The sequence below is a fragment of the Oxyura jamaicensis genome, chromosome 3 (assembly GCF_011077185.1).
Source record: "Oxyura jamaicensis isolate SHBP4307 breed ruddy duck chromosome 3, BPBGC_Ojam_1.0, whole genome shotgun sequence".
Classification (NCBI taxonomy): Eukaryota; Metazoa; Chordata; class Aves; order Anseriformes; family Anatidae; genus Oxyura; species Oxyura jamaicensis.
This window is the reverse complement of record NC_048895.1, coordinates 101,791,249-101,805,535: the sequence shown is the minus strand read 5'-3', so window position 1 is coordinate 101,805,535 and position 14,287 is coordinate 101,791,249. Positions and strand designations below refer to the sequence as shown.

The following is a 14,287-nucleotide window of genomic DNA, read 5'->3' as shown; positions in this document are numbered from 1 at the left end:
GAGTAACACACAGGGAAATCAGTAGGGTGGCTCATGTCCATGAGGTTGTCCCCTTCTTATGGCAAAGGTGGCTTTTTCTGTCAGACTTTACTGACTAAAAGGCTGTTTTAACCTTGTCATCCTAAGTCCTGCAATTTCCCATAGCTAACAGTCAGGAATCCTTCCCAAACTCAACAGCTGAAAAGGGATTATTTTAGACATTATCAAGTAATTGACTTTCAGCCTTTCTACTTTACATTTTGATGTTGAGCTCTGAAATAAGGAGAGCTGGAAACCATTTCTGTGTTACATGAAGGGTAAAAGAAAGCTATGGTATCCCCCAAACAGTCTGGGTGTATGAGAGATGGCTCTATCAGCTGAAGATCAGCAGTATCAACTACAAACTTCTCCATCAAAGCTAATTTTCCAGTCTCCCTGGAGAAGATCAGTTGTGTACACATTCCTCTCCAGGCACCTGCACAGGATGTGGGCACACTCAAGGACAGGAAGGCTTTCTGTTCCCCGAACATGCAGGTGTGTGCAAAGTCAGGCGTCAGCTCTGCATTTTCAGGATCATTTCATATTGCACACGCAGTGCAGTTTTGCTGGATGTCAGCAATCTGAAACTGTTTTCTCACTGATAGAGTTGTGGTAAGTACAACAGCAAATGGACGGCTCTGATGGACAGTTCCTCTCCAGCTCTTTCAAGATGGGGGATTATCTGTGTTCTCTGTTGCCTTCTCCAAACTGCAGCCAAGAAGGGAAGGTTTGGTGAGCACACTCTATATTGCACTTTAATGTGGCTGAAAAAGGAGTTATTTTTATTTCATTTACAGAAACATGAGCCAAATAACAAGAAGTAAGGCAACTGTTGATGGCTTACCATTTTCCAGGTTGGTGCTTGTTTGGGTATTTATATCATAGGATAATTGTTGACTTGCCTCCATAAGCAAAATGAAGTGACCAGCAGAGACAGATTCATGTTAAAACTCAGATAAGGAGAGACATATCAAACAGTAAAAAATATGAAGCAGACAAGGTAAGTATATTTAAAGTTATAAGCAATTAGTAATTAAAAGATAAGATAAAACAGAAATAAGGAGTTTGCCATATAATACTTAAGTGGTTCTTGTAATTGCTTCTAAGCTTGATGCTAGTGTTTGGAGTCTATTTCTTTTCCTAATTCTACCAAAGTAAAATGTCATCCTCCCCAGTAGGTCTTTTACAATCTCATCGATATGAAGACCCTTAAATAAATATCACAGAATCACAGAATCATCTAGGTTGGAAGAGACCTCCAAGATCACCGAGTCCAACCTCTGACCTAACACTAACAAGTCTTCCACTAAACCATATCCCTAAGCTCTACATCTAAACGTCTTTTCAAGACCTCCAGGGATGTTAACTCAACCACTTCCCTAGGCAGCCTATTACAATGCCTAACAACCCTTTCAGTAAAGAAGTTCTTCCTAATATCCAACCTAAACCTCCCCTGGCGCAACTTTAGCCCATTCCCCCTCGTCCTGTCACCAGGCACGTGGGAGAATAGATAGGTGCATATTGTCAAAGTAATGCATTTGGAAGCAAAATAGAATGCTATTTAGACATTAATTTATTTATTTATGCTGCTTTTTCATATGTTTACTTATATTTTAATTATGTAAATCAGGGGTGCTCTAATCCTAGGAACAATGAGGGTCTGATGGACCTTTCTGGCCCTCCAACTGAGCACGTGATGTTCTTCCCCTCAGAGCTGCAGCTTCTGGCATTGTCTGGCACTGACATTCACTTGGTGCTGCTGCTTCAGGAGAAAGGAGTTGTTTTTGAGGAGGTGAGGGAAACTGCCTACACTTCCTCTCACAGGTGACATCAGCAGCTTTACTCCATGTGCTGACTGTGTCTGCAGCAGGAGATGTCTTTCAGCTGTTTGCATTGCTTCTGATGCATGAATGCCGATTTCACTGCTTTTCCAGGGGAAAAAAACTGCCTTGGATGAGAATGTTCAGTGGGCCACCATCTAACCAAGGTAACAAGACCAAAGGTCCTTCCTAAAAATGTGCTATTAAAAGAAGACTGTGATCTGAGTGTATTGCTTTGAGAGTTATACTGAAACTGTGAAGGTGGAAGACCAATCTGAGGACTATCTCCTAAAACAGAGCAAACCAAAACAGAACAACGTAAAATATCACATCTAAATAATACCTATGTTATTCTTCAGGAAACCAGTAATCACCCATAAAAGTATAACACAGAAAAACTAAGCAGGGATAAAAAAGTGAACAGAACTTGTCAGAGATGCTTAGGCTTTAAGTCAATAGTTGAAGAAAAGCCTACTTTTGATATATTATTGATATATTTTGATATATATGTATTGTATAGTTCAGTCTCACTGGTTGTAAGTCTTGAACTGGGGATGAGAATAAAGCTGGATGAAGTCTTTCAGCTATAACCCTATCCAAAATATTTGGAAATACCTACCATCAATGCAAAGCAATCCATTTTGAAGTCCAGAGAAGGTTCTTCAGAGAAGGTTCTTTTGTGTCCCTGAGAGGTAACTCATCTCTGGCAGGGATTATTTAGTAGTATCTAGACAAAGCTAGAATTGTATCAGAGGAAGGGGAATCATCCCAATTTTACCTTCAGTTTGGCAATGAAATTATAACAATCATAAATTGCTCTCAGCTGTCCCTGAAATCTCCCCTTCAGTACATCACTGTAGGGAAAGCAACAAGTTCTGCAACAATCAATCCCTTTTATATCTCTCCACAGACACATAGGCATTGTACTGGAGCTCAAACTATGTTGCTGGCTGCAAAAAGATGACTGGTAAATCAAATCCCAAATTAAATCACTCATATACTATCCACTACCCTCATTTAAGCAAGGGAGCTGTTGTTGAAATACTTTCTTCATTTTTTACCCAATGTATATATAACCCAGCAGTTCCTTGTTTCTAACCTCTCTGCACCTCAGATATTTACTCTTGTGGGTACCATTTCTCTCGTTGTGTGACCTACAGGTTGACTCCCCCTAATTCCTTTTTGTCTGTGATCCTCTGTAGAGTCTTCTTTCCAGGTGCCCTCTATTCAGAGTGTGCTTACCTTGGGCACCGGACATCATAATTTGTACAGTCATTACTTCCTTGCTCTGAGTGCTTTTTTGATTCCTACACTACAGTACTTTCTGGACTGAATGGATCTCCGGCTGTCAGTGATCAAAGCTGTGAGTTGCTGTTTATTTCCTCACCTCCTCAATTTGGCTCCTGGGAGGGTGTTTCAACAGACATTTTAGAGAGACAGAAAGAAACAATATCCTATTAAACTAATGACCCTTGGCTATACTATCTACAAATGAATGCAGGCACAGACAATTGCCCAGTTTTGTACTGAGGGTCTGTGCACAACACTCATGCATATTTTCTAGCTATAAAATGTGTGCATATAACTTCAAGAAAAAAAGTGTGTATTATTTCCACTTAACAGGAATTATCCCAATGTAACTATGCTATTCCACTAATTATTTTTGCTTATTAAGAACATTAACAAAGTTCATGTCCAGATCTTCTGGTAGAGAGCAATGGTGGCTCTTCTGTTTATTCTTTTCAGAGGGCTTCTGTAAAGAATTTCTGAAGACTTTTTATTACTTTTTTTTTTTTTTTTTTCAAAATCAAAAATCTGGGATAAATTTGTTGTGACTAGCTATTAGCAAACAAGATTTGCTATTCAGAACAGCAATAAGCTCTTTCTTTTGGATAACATAGCTATAGTGTGTCACAAATACAACAAATACAACTCCATCTTCATGTCCTGTGATCATTGCACTAATCCCAAATATTGCTGGTGATTTTCACAGCAGTTGAATATGTATTTGAATGAGGAGAGGGGAGGGGAAGGGAGGGGAGGGAAGGGTTTCTAATGACTTGTTGGACTCTGAAGAAGGCTGAAGGTGACTGCACTGGGATGATCTAAAGGAAAAACAAAACAAAGCAAAACAAACAAAAACCACAGGAAGAGTAAAAACTTTAAGAGGGAAAGTATAAGTAATACAGTCCTGGAAGTCTGTAAAATTGGAAGATGGTAAAATTTTGGGAGAGGTAATTACCAGTTGAAAGAAAGGTGCGGGCTGATGTTGGGTCAGCATGAGGAGAAAATACTCTAGTGGAGTGTAGACTAAAATGTCAAAAGTACTAGAAACATTGTTAAGAACAGATCTAGTAAAGCCTAAGAAGTGAGGAGAAGGAAAGGGGAGAAAGAGAGATGAAAATGAAAGAACAACTCTTAACAGTTAATGATGAGAATATATTCAGTATTTTTTAAATTAAAAGGTGGCAGAGATACTAACAGTTGGAGAAGCAGGGGAGTTCACTTGACAGTTTAAAAAAATATATTTTTATATGCATTAAAATTTATTAAACAAGGAGAAACTTGAAGCTTATTTTTATTGCTAAAAGAAAGAACTATAAGATAAAGTGAGAAAGAGGCTATGATAAGGTAGTGAAGGATGAGAGTAGCCACACTGGAATTTGGAAAACACGATCAGACAGGGCCATAGAAATGGAAATGTGAGGACACAAGGTATCAAATGCTGAGGAGAGTGGACTAAATCATCTCTGTCTGTGACAGAAAAACATAGGGACTGTGGCTGAAGGGAATGAGAAAGGGAAAAGACTGAGAAGCTCAGGCCATACTGTCTTTGTTAATTTTTCTCCTGGAAGAAATCATCCACATTACTGGGAAAGACACAGAAACTTGATTGTAATAACCCATTCCTCATAACACTTTGTAATACATATAGCATAGAATAAAGCAAAACACTGTGAACTGCAAAATTATCACTTAAAAACATTGAGAAAACAAAGGTTTTATTGGATTCATCAAAAGCTAGTGCAGGTGATCTAGCTAAAATTACCCTTGTTTGTATAAACACTAGTAAAATATGCATTAAAGTATAAAACACAGGTCATTATTCACTGTTTCCAAGGCACTGTTCAAAAAGAAAAAAAAAACAAACAAACAAACAAACAAACAAATGAGAGATCATGAGAATGGTTTAAGCATTACTGCTGATTCATGCCAAATTAGATTTCTAATCTGTGCATACACCTATTATTATTAAAACGAAACATTTATCCTCTTGAGTACACTATTGCTTTGTCTGACTTCAGATGATGTCCTGTACCTACCAGTGCTGTGCACCCATCTTTTAATGTGTGTTTTTTGGCACAATACCTTGTTTTTTGAGGAATAGACTGATATGCTTGCAAGGAATAGAAGAAAGTGCTTTGCAGTACTAGCATACACGCTGTGGTATTTTGAATACACTGGAAATACCAGCTAATGATAACAGGTTGTAATGAAAACTTTCAGGGCTGTATGGCTGAATGGAAAAAAAAAAATAATAAAAAAATAAAAAAAAAATCTCCTTCTAATTTGCAGTGAAAAAATTCAAGGGCGGACTATTGTAAAAGGTTCTGTACCTCAGTGTGCTTGCATGCATTCAGCATGTATAGGAGGCAATGTTTAAAATGATAGTTGTATTTGGCCTAACCATTTACCCACCTAAGATGCTTCTGAGACATTTCTGCAGCTGGTTACCATTTTATATCTTTTATCAGGGGAATATTTTGCATGATAGCCTTGTGTTCCTCACACAAAGGACAATAATTATGCAGCAGAGATGAATAAAGCAGCTCAGATAAAGAGTGTATCAAATTCATATCCTGTGCTACCTCAGAAATCTGATAGGAGTTTAAATTTATTTCCACGATACAGATCACAGTTATAAAAAGCTTTTCAGTCACTTCTGGACAGAGTTAGGGCACTGGCTCATGAGAAGAGTTACAGCAAGCTAAACTATGGCATGATTTTAAAGCTTGTCACATTCAAGGGTTGCTTCGGTGGATACTTCAGTGCATGGTCTTACCACAGAGCAAAGGCAAGGTAGGTCACCCAGCTTTTGTTGAAGAGTAAAATAAGCTTGTTTGTATACAGGCAATTCTCACAGACTACGTTTTACTTCTCAGTAACCTTATTGCTTGTCCATACCATCAGTTTCCTGTGCTGCTAACAGTTAACATTCTATCTGCATTTTCTCTTTATGTTGAAAATTTAAAAAAAAGGATCAAAAAGAATGATTAAAACAATAATAGCACCCTTAGAGAAATACAGTCATGCATACTCACCTAGATAATAAAACTAGACGTAGAAGGTGGGCTTATTAGGAGCTCAGACTAGATGGCCTTTCTGATACCACAGCCATTTCTAATTAGCAAAATGTTCACTCTGAAGTGTCTTGTTCAGCTCTGGAAGGAGATTCATCTACAGTCTTCATCAGGTCATTCAGAGCTATTCTTGCATGTTTGGCCTGGGTCTTAGTTCCATGAAGATCCTCCCTCATCTGGGGACTCACCACCTTAATCCTCCTCCTGTAAAACATACAACGCACCCCCCACTCGATGAGCTCCCTAAGAGCTGAAAAGTTTGATCGCAAAGCCAGTTTGTCTAGGAACTCTCAAGGAATACAGTTAGTATATCCAGACCCTGGGGAAGAAGGTTTGTCCTGTAGTACAAAAAGCTGTGATTCAGGGGTACACAAGCTGGATCAGGCTTCTGGTAGCATTCTCTCTGTGCCCTCTTCACAGGTGTCCAGCCCTGCATTTGGACTACAGCACAACAGGTCTCACAGTCATCAGCATGTGGTCACCCATTCATTTAAGAAATTCTCTCTTCCTTCTATTCCTAATTGTTGGAAGTTGGCTTAAAACAATGATCATGAGGTTTTACATTCCTTTCCATCGTCTATTTTTAGCTTTCACTATCGTAACATGGAGTATTCTCAGCATTCATATAAATGCCCAGTTCCCCATGGATTTCTGCTAAACTTTTGGCCTTGGTGGTATCTATTGTCAGTGATTTATGAAGTTTAATCGCACATTGTCTGCCCCCCCCACCCCCCCAACCTCTTTTATGCATTTTCAATTGGCTGCCTTCAAATTTAATCAAGTGTGCTAATCTGCCACTGTATTATTTTAGAATGGCTTATCCTTTCTGAAATTCTTTACTGTCCCTCTGGATTTCAATAAAATCTAAATAAATTCATGTTATCTGTAAATTTTAGTATCTCACTTCTTGATCCCATTTCTGGATAATTAATAAATATATTGAATCATGCCTGAATCTCTGATGTGGCCTTAAAACCTTCTGTTGCTAGTGATTTATTATCATACCTCTCATGCTTTCTGATTCTTAGCTACTTTTGAAAGCATAACAATACTTTGCAACCTTTTCCTTGTTGTTCACAGCTGAATTGTATCCAATGAATTTTCACAAGCAGTGGTAAATGTATTCTCTTGAAACTTCTGTATTCTTCTCAGGGATTTTGTCTGTTTTTCAAAACAGGCTAAATTAACTGGTAGTTTACACTTACTTTGGACTTTGAGCATAAAACGGGTAATATATGTCTCACAAACACAGATATATGCATCACTTCTTGAGCTTTGCACTCACCAGTCTGTTGGAAATTTCCATAGAACTATTAGGATATTTTTTTCCTCAGTTCCTGAGAGAAAATGTGTTTGACCTTTCTTTTGAGAAGGGCCCTGTATGGACCAGTTTGGGAATGAGCATCCCAGAACCCCATCAACAAAATGTCTTTGAAGCAAGAAAATTTTAAATATCTATCTTCTAAAGTGTTTTGTTTAATTCCCCTGAGCTTCTCTTAACTAATTCTTCTCTAAGCAAGAGTTCTTTGAAGCCCAGTCTCCCATGTGCAGTTACAGGGTCCACACAGTGAAGGGTTGGTGTGTGGATCGGATGTGCTACACTTACATGAAATCATCATCAATAATAATGGCATATTAAGGTATTGCATTTTGTGTGAAAGTAGAAAAAGAATGAGACCTGAGTTTCACTCTTTCATTCTTTTTAAAAGTTTGACATTTTACAAAAGGTGGGGCAGACAACCATTTTCCTTTGAAAAAGCATGTCCTTCCCAGTACACTCCCAGCATTTTCCAAATCATTGTCTTTTCATACTGTTCTCAGATAGCTCTGGGAAATAAAATATGTTTTCACTCTTTCACTCTTCCACTTGTTCAGAATGTTACTAAATTAAAAAAAAAAAAAAAAAAAAAAAAAAAGCTTATAAAGGACAACATGAACACCAGTAAAGAATTGAAAAACTATCTGTTATCTAAAAAGGCATTTTTCCCTCTTCAGTTTAAAATGCTCAGACAAAACCTGTATTAATTTTAAATTACTAACTTGAGAGAGAAATGTAATAAAATGTTTTGCTAATGCTTTGTTATCCTTATGGTTTCAACTCCAGCTCAAAAATGCAATTAATTCTGTAACTTACACTCTTTGGCGGATGTCATTCAAGCTGCGACAGCTTATTGGGTAGTTAAAAGGATAAAATCAAGTAGTCATTCTACTAATCCCTTTACAAGGAAACAGCTTTATGCATAAAAAGTGGAACTTATGTGGTCATTAGCAGATGCTACATCAAGCAACCAAAAATACACACATTTAAATTCTTAAGCACAATCTATGAACACTACACAGATGGTTTCTAAGAAACTGTACCTAAATTGATTACGATAAAAATGATCTGCTGCAATTGTTTCTGTCAAAAGGGAGAACAGAATTTGTCCCAATGTGTCGCTCTGCCCACTCATGCAGAGAACCCAGCTGCTGAGACAGATGTTGCTCTAAGCACTTTATTTTAGGGTCATTAAAATGGTTACAGGGGTTAGTCATTCATTGTTTTATAAATTGTGCTTACTAGCTGAGCTCCATAGATGCTAGAAAACTTCTTTGTGGTTGATCAAAAAAAAAGTTGCATGTTATATCGCATTTACCTTATGCTAGCAGTAAAAATGAGTGAAGCACTTGCATAGGACAGGATGAGAACAAACAAACAAACAAACCAAAAAAAAAAAAAAAGGCAAAAAAAACAATTACTTTTTCTGGTTTGTTTAGACCTGATAAAATACTGCTGCCTGTTCTGTAATCAGTAGAAATACAAAACTTGCCTCTAAGTGCGTCTTTCATTTTAGTTTCTTTAGCCATTAAAGACTTTGGTTTTTCAACATAACTCATTCCTGTAATCTTTCTTCTATGGTATTATGAGAAAGAAGTGTCAGACAAGCAAAGGTTTAAGATCAGTTGATTAGATCAGTGCAGAATGGGTCCGTCTACCTCCCCGCTGTCTTTGCAAATGCTGCTCTTTGGCAGTTTGAGCATACTCAAGCTTTACTTAGAAATATTTGGCTAAATCTCTGCACTGTTGGCAGGTTCTATAGTTTTCCATGGCTCATCTAATTCAGGATTGACTTAGCTGTGTGCATGTGATGTATTGGTGCAGCAGCTAATGTGTCAATGAGAAACAGAACAGTAAAAGATGAAGCTCAGAGAAAAACAGCAAGGATAGGAGATCCAACTTCTTTTCAGATCATACTGTAGCCTTTTATAGCCTGCACTACAAAGCGTGGCCAACATCCACTCTTTTATTTCATCTTTGTCCCTATACACTTGTTATTATGTAGATGGTTCTATTTATCTTCCTTAATTGGTGGCTGAACTCTGGCAACCAAATTCTTAATTCTAAACGCTGATAATCCACACAGTTTAACAGATATTTTTGATGTTTCCTTTGTACATTTAGGATAAAGTCATCTATGAAAATCTAGCAAAAAATATTAGTATCATTTGACCTGCCTCCTTCAAACATGGCTGCTTTGGTTGTGGGTTGACTTCCTGCATTTTTGCAGAGAGATTAATTTATTTCCCCTGGCTTAATATAGATAATTGTGGACTATTTACATGTAGTTCCTCATAACTAAACAGCACAGCATTTCACTGCTTTGAAAATGCCCAAAGTTACAGTTTTTAAAATAAAATCAAAATATCCTCAGAAAAATTCAAAAGCTAGAAGAATGAAGTTAACTCCAGCCCACAAATCTGCCCATTTCTGAATAGTAATTCCATGGTAAAACATTTTGAAAAGAACCCACAAAAACCCGTAGGTTAGGATTTGGATGGAAGACATTCTTCCAGAACACGTACTTCCTAAAAATGCAGCGAGACATCGAGGCATTCTCTCAGAAACAGGCACATTTCATCCACTTCAACATTCACTGCAAACAAACCAACCAATACAAATACAAATTCAACCAAGAGAGCCATACTTTCACCTGGCTGGATGTTAAAATCTATAAATTATTTTTGACCACACAACAAGACTTTTAAACTAGTGATTTTTATTTATTTATTTATTTACCCCCTCCTCCCCCCCCCCCAGTAATTCTCAATATTGTAAAACAGGTTCATCCATAAACTGCATCTGTATCAGAAGCAGTGAGGGGGCATTTCATACATAATGTCAGTTTATTACAATTTCATGGCAGGAAAATTATTATTTGCAAAGGAAGTTGTTAGGAGCTGATTTGCCTGCAAAATAAGTTTAATAGATACTGCAAAGTCAGTGCCTCCTGGGCTGCATTAGAGGCTTGGAGACATATTCTGTTCATAGTCTCCTGTTGATCTACACAATGAAAATCACTTTTCTGATCTGTTTTCATCTTCCTATATTGTGAGGTTTCCAGGATAAAAACTGTTACCCACTCTGCCTATATGTAATGTTCACTATAAAGATTCTTCTTGTTTTGGAATGTGTTTCTTAGGACATTAAATACTAATGAGTGTTCTCATCTTCTCATGTGTTGCATTTGGAGGAGAGATTCAGTGGACCTATGCAAGTCCAAAATAGAGGCAGAGCCATGCTTGCAGAACAAATGTCCTTTTTGACATTGGTGGTTCATGCTTTGCTCACAGAAGAGCATAAAGAGAAACATCCTGATGAAAAACAAGCCTGAGTTCTTAAAAGAGTTTTTGATATTCTGCACACCAGGCATGACAACATAAGGCTGCTCTCAGCCTGGGTGTCACTCCAAATTCCATTATACTTACATTAGATTCTGTTTGTTCCTCCTGCAAATGCACTGACAGATTTTTGCAGCCCTGTACATGGCTTTTTTTAGTGTATGAAAGGTTTGTAGTTATTTTAGCCATGGAGCTGCTAAAAAATTATTAAAGAAAATCAAAGTTTGTTCTCATCTACCCTGAATTAAGCCAAACAATGTGTTCCTTTTTTAGAAACAAATCCATGGGAACTGGCTAGTAAGCCACTTGCACTGAGATGGCTGGGGCTACAAAAAGGGTGTGATTACTTAATTACAAGTTACAGAAATGAAAGTATTTCTCCTTGAAAAGACATGATACCTATCTCCATTTTTTTTCTTTCTTTTTCGTTTTTCTTGCTATCTTTTCGTTATGTAGTGTCAGATTTTCAGCTGAGATGGGAAGTAGCCATATACTTACCCTGAAAAACATAGATTTGTATATAGAATGAGAGAAAAAAGAAAGAAAAAAAAAACAAAACAAAACAAAAAAAAACAACAATGCAATAACAGCCCAAAAAACCCAACAACCACAATTAAAAAACTTAAAATAGGAATTCAGTCTGCTGCGCACCATGGCTTTTCTCAAGGTAACATCAGTTAGTGTTAAAATTAACAGTTCCTGCTGATTTAGAGCATCACAAAATATAACATAAGTATATATATACTCAGTCACACTGAGTCCTGCTATCCCAACCTACAGACTTCGAAAGTGGATGCTTAGGAAAAAGCGTAAGAACAAAATATCAGTCTTTTTTCCTTTCTCTGAACACTCTCTCAGCCTTCAGAAATTTGTGGCTCAAGGACTTCTGTGTGGTCCACCTATCTCACCCTCCATGGTATTCACAAGCTAGAAATATTATCTAAGGTATCAAAGGAGAAATATTGGCTCCATTAATATCCATACCTTCACTGACTTATATTGAACAGAATAGGGTTTACTTACTTTTTCTGCTATTCTCAGACCTCCCAGCCTTGACACAAAGTCAAAACTAAGTGAGTGGATGACACTAATATCAAATTTACCATCTAGAAATAAAGACTACGTGACCTAAAGATTAGGATATGATTGTAAATATTACACTAGCTTTGCCAAAGATGAGAAGCCTGGAAGGTTTTTAGATGGTATTCAAAAGAATCTATGCCTATATACACATCTTCAGTTTGAAATAAAACTGGTGTGAAGCTACCCGAAACCCATACCTAAGCTATGAACTATTGTATGTTTATGTAAGGGTATTAATTTAAGGTACATGATAACTGGAAAGTGAGGAGTAAAAAACCCCTGGTCCAGCCTATGGTCTTTTACATATACATATGTGTTCATCATTGTGCATTCACTCAGTTAAAAATAAAAAACAAAAGAAAACATAGCTCAAATATCTGATTAAACTTAGTTCATGCAGTGATAAAAAGGAAGAACACTAATACATTTGGGCTACCTATTCACCATTGGTTGGAGGATCTGAATGCACCTGTGAGTGCGTAGGTGTGTTTTTCTACTCTTGTTGATTATCTTCTAAAGGTTTCTGATGGAAACCACATCCTCTCACCCAGAACTAGGAGGTGTTTATTAAAGTCACTGAGAACATACAATGAGCAGCCCTCACTCCCCAAAAAATAACTGATACAGATATGATTGTCTATAATTTTCTCTTTAACTTAACTGTAAACGTGACCTTTGCAAACCAACAGTACTTTCCACAATGAAAAGGTGTTTCGGCTACATTACAATGTAGTGCATCATTTTGCAGTGCTTTGCACTTTCACCTTTGGATAAAGGAAATTAAAAATGCCACTGTCTTGATTTGGTAATATATGGCACCTGTTTTTCATCAGTGCAAATGACTCTTCAAAGAGCTAAGCATGAGACAGACAGATCCTTTTCTTTTAAACAACAAATTTAATACTTTGGTGTTAAAGGAGTGATCATCAGAAAGACAAGCCAATTCCCATTTCTTCTGTCAGCCATTTCATTTTCTATCTTACAGGGGTTTCAGGTAAGTGTTTCACAGTGTTGAAGATTGTGAAATCTGGGAGGAATGAAGGAATAAAAATCAATGAGATAATGAATCTTCTATTTTCTATTTCAAGTGAGGTGGATTTGTTAACTGAAGAAATCCTTTTGTCTTCGTGTTATCAATGGATCTGGTTTCAAAGCTATATAAACGCAATAGAAAATCAGGAGTTGTTGTTGTTGGTTTGTTTTTGCTACAAATAACTTGTATATATTTAAATGTCCAGAGAAAAAAGAAAATCAATTTATTGTAAACCACCAGGACTTAGATCATGAGCACAGCAGATCTCTGTGTAGTTGATGAACTTACAGGGACTTTTATTTGTTCTACTAAACATATAAAATTTTTATAAAATCTACACTGAAATATATATATATATATATTTTCAAGTCTTAATCAGCTTCTTGTAGACAATCTTAAAATGTCCACTGCTTTTTTTTTTTTTTTTTTTTTTTTTTAAGTTGATCTTCCATATTGGATATATGTGTATAAATGTAGTGATATTTTTCACTGTGCGTGTTGTTCAACTTCCAGCAGCTTCTAGCTGTCTTCTGACTGAAGGAGTGATACAAGGGAGCCTGTGGGCCCTTGGCCTGTCCCTTGGGCTCACACCTTTTTGTTTCCATAAGATGGCAGTCAAGATACATAAGCCAGAAGGAAGCGATCCTCCAACATACCCACAAGCTCTTCAGTTTGGCTGCCTGGGGATGAAGTCCTCAGGTCCCTTATAGGATATGTATAATATACATATATAATCCTGATCTTGCCACTGAAATATTCACATACTTGAAAATACGTTAATAAATATATTAAACGAGGCAACTAAAGGAGGAGTCCAACAAGCTCTAGTCCAACACTAGCAGTTGGTGAAGAGAAGAGGCACTTTCAGAAGACAATCGACTTGGGTAGCCTGAACTATGAGCTGGGATGCCCATCCAGTATTTCTGGAGTTAAGATCTCATTCTTCTTCTTTCATCCCAGAAAAACACTCTCACCCATACTCTTTATTCCTCTCTGGCTCAGTGTTTATGACAAGACACTGGAGAAAGTGAATGTTTTAACAGTTTTTTTTTGATATATAATGTGCCTAATTTTCTGAAGATGGTGGAATATTACAAAAATAGCTTTAAACATTTTACAACAGGTGTTTCTAATAAGTTAAAGAATAACCAAATAAAGTTTCAAATGTTTGCTGGAAGACAAGCAGTCTAGTGTTGGTCCAGCAAGGAGGATTTCTGGTAATAATCATGACTTTTACATGATGCAAATAGCAAGGTTACTTTTATCATGTACAGAAAGAAGGTGGTAAAAAGAAGCCTAGTCAACAGGAAGGC

General features: G+C 37.0%; 1 long non-coding RNA gene across 1 annotated transcript; it reads left to right on the top strand.

The window, feature by feature from the left end:
• The first annotated feature begins 1,678 nt into the window (after positions 1-1,678).
• On the top strand, positions 1,679-3,345 carry LOC118165259. Its single transcript, XR_004749946.1, has 4 exons — positions 1,679-1,810; positions 1,953-2,005; positions 2,749-2,805; positions 3,055-3,345. It is a non-coding gene; the product is annotated as an uncharacterized LOC118165259 (long non-coding RNA).
• The last annotated feature ends 10,942 nt before the right edge of the window (positions 3,346-14,287 follow it).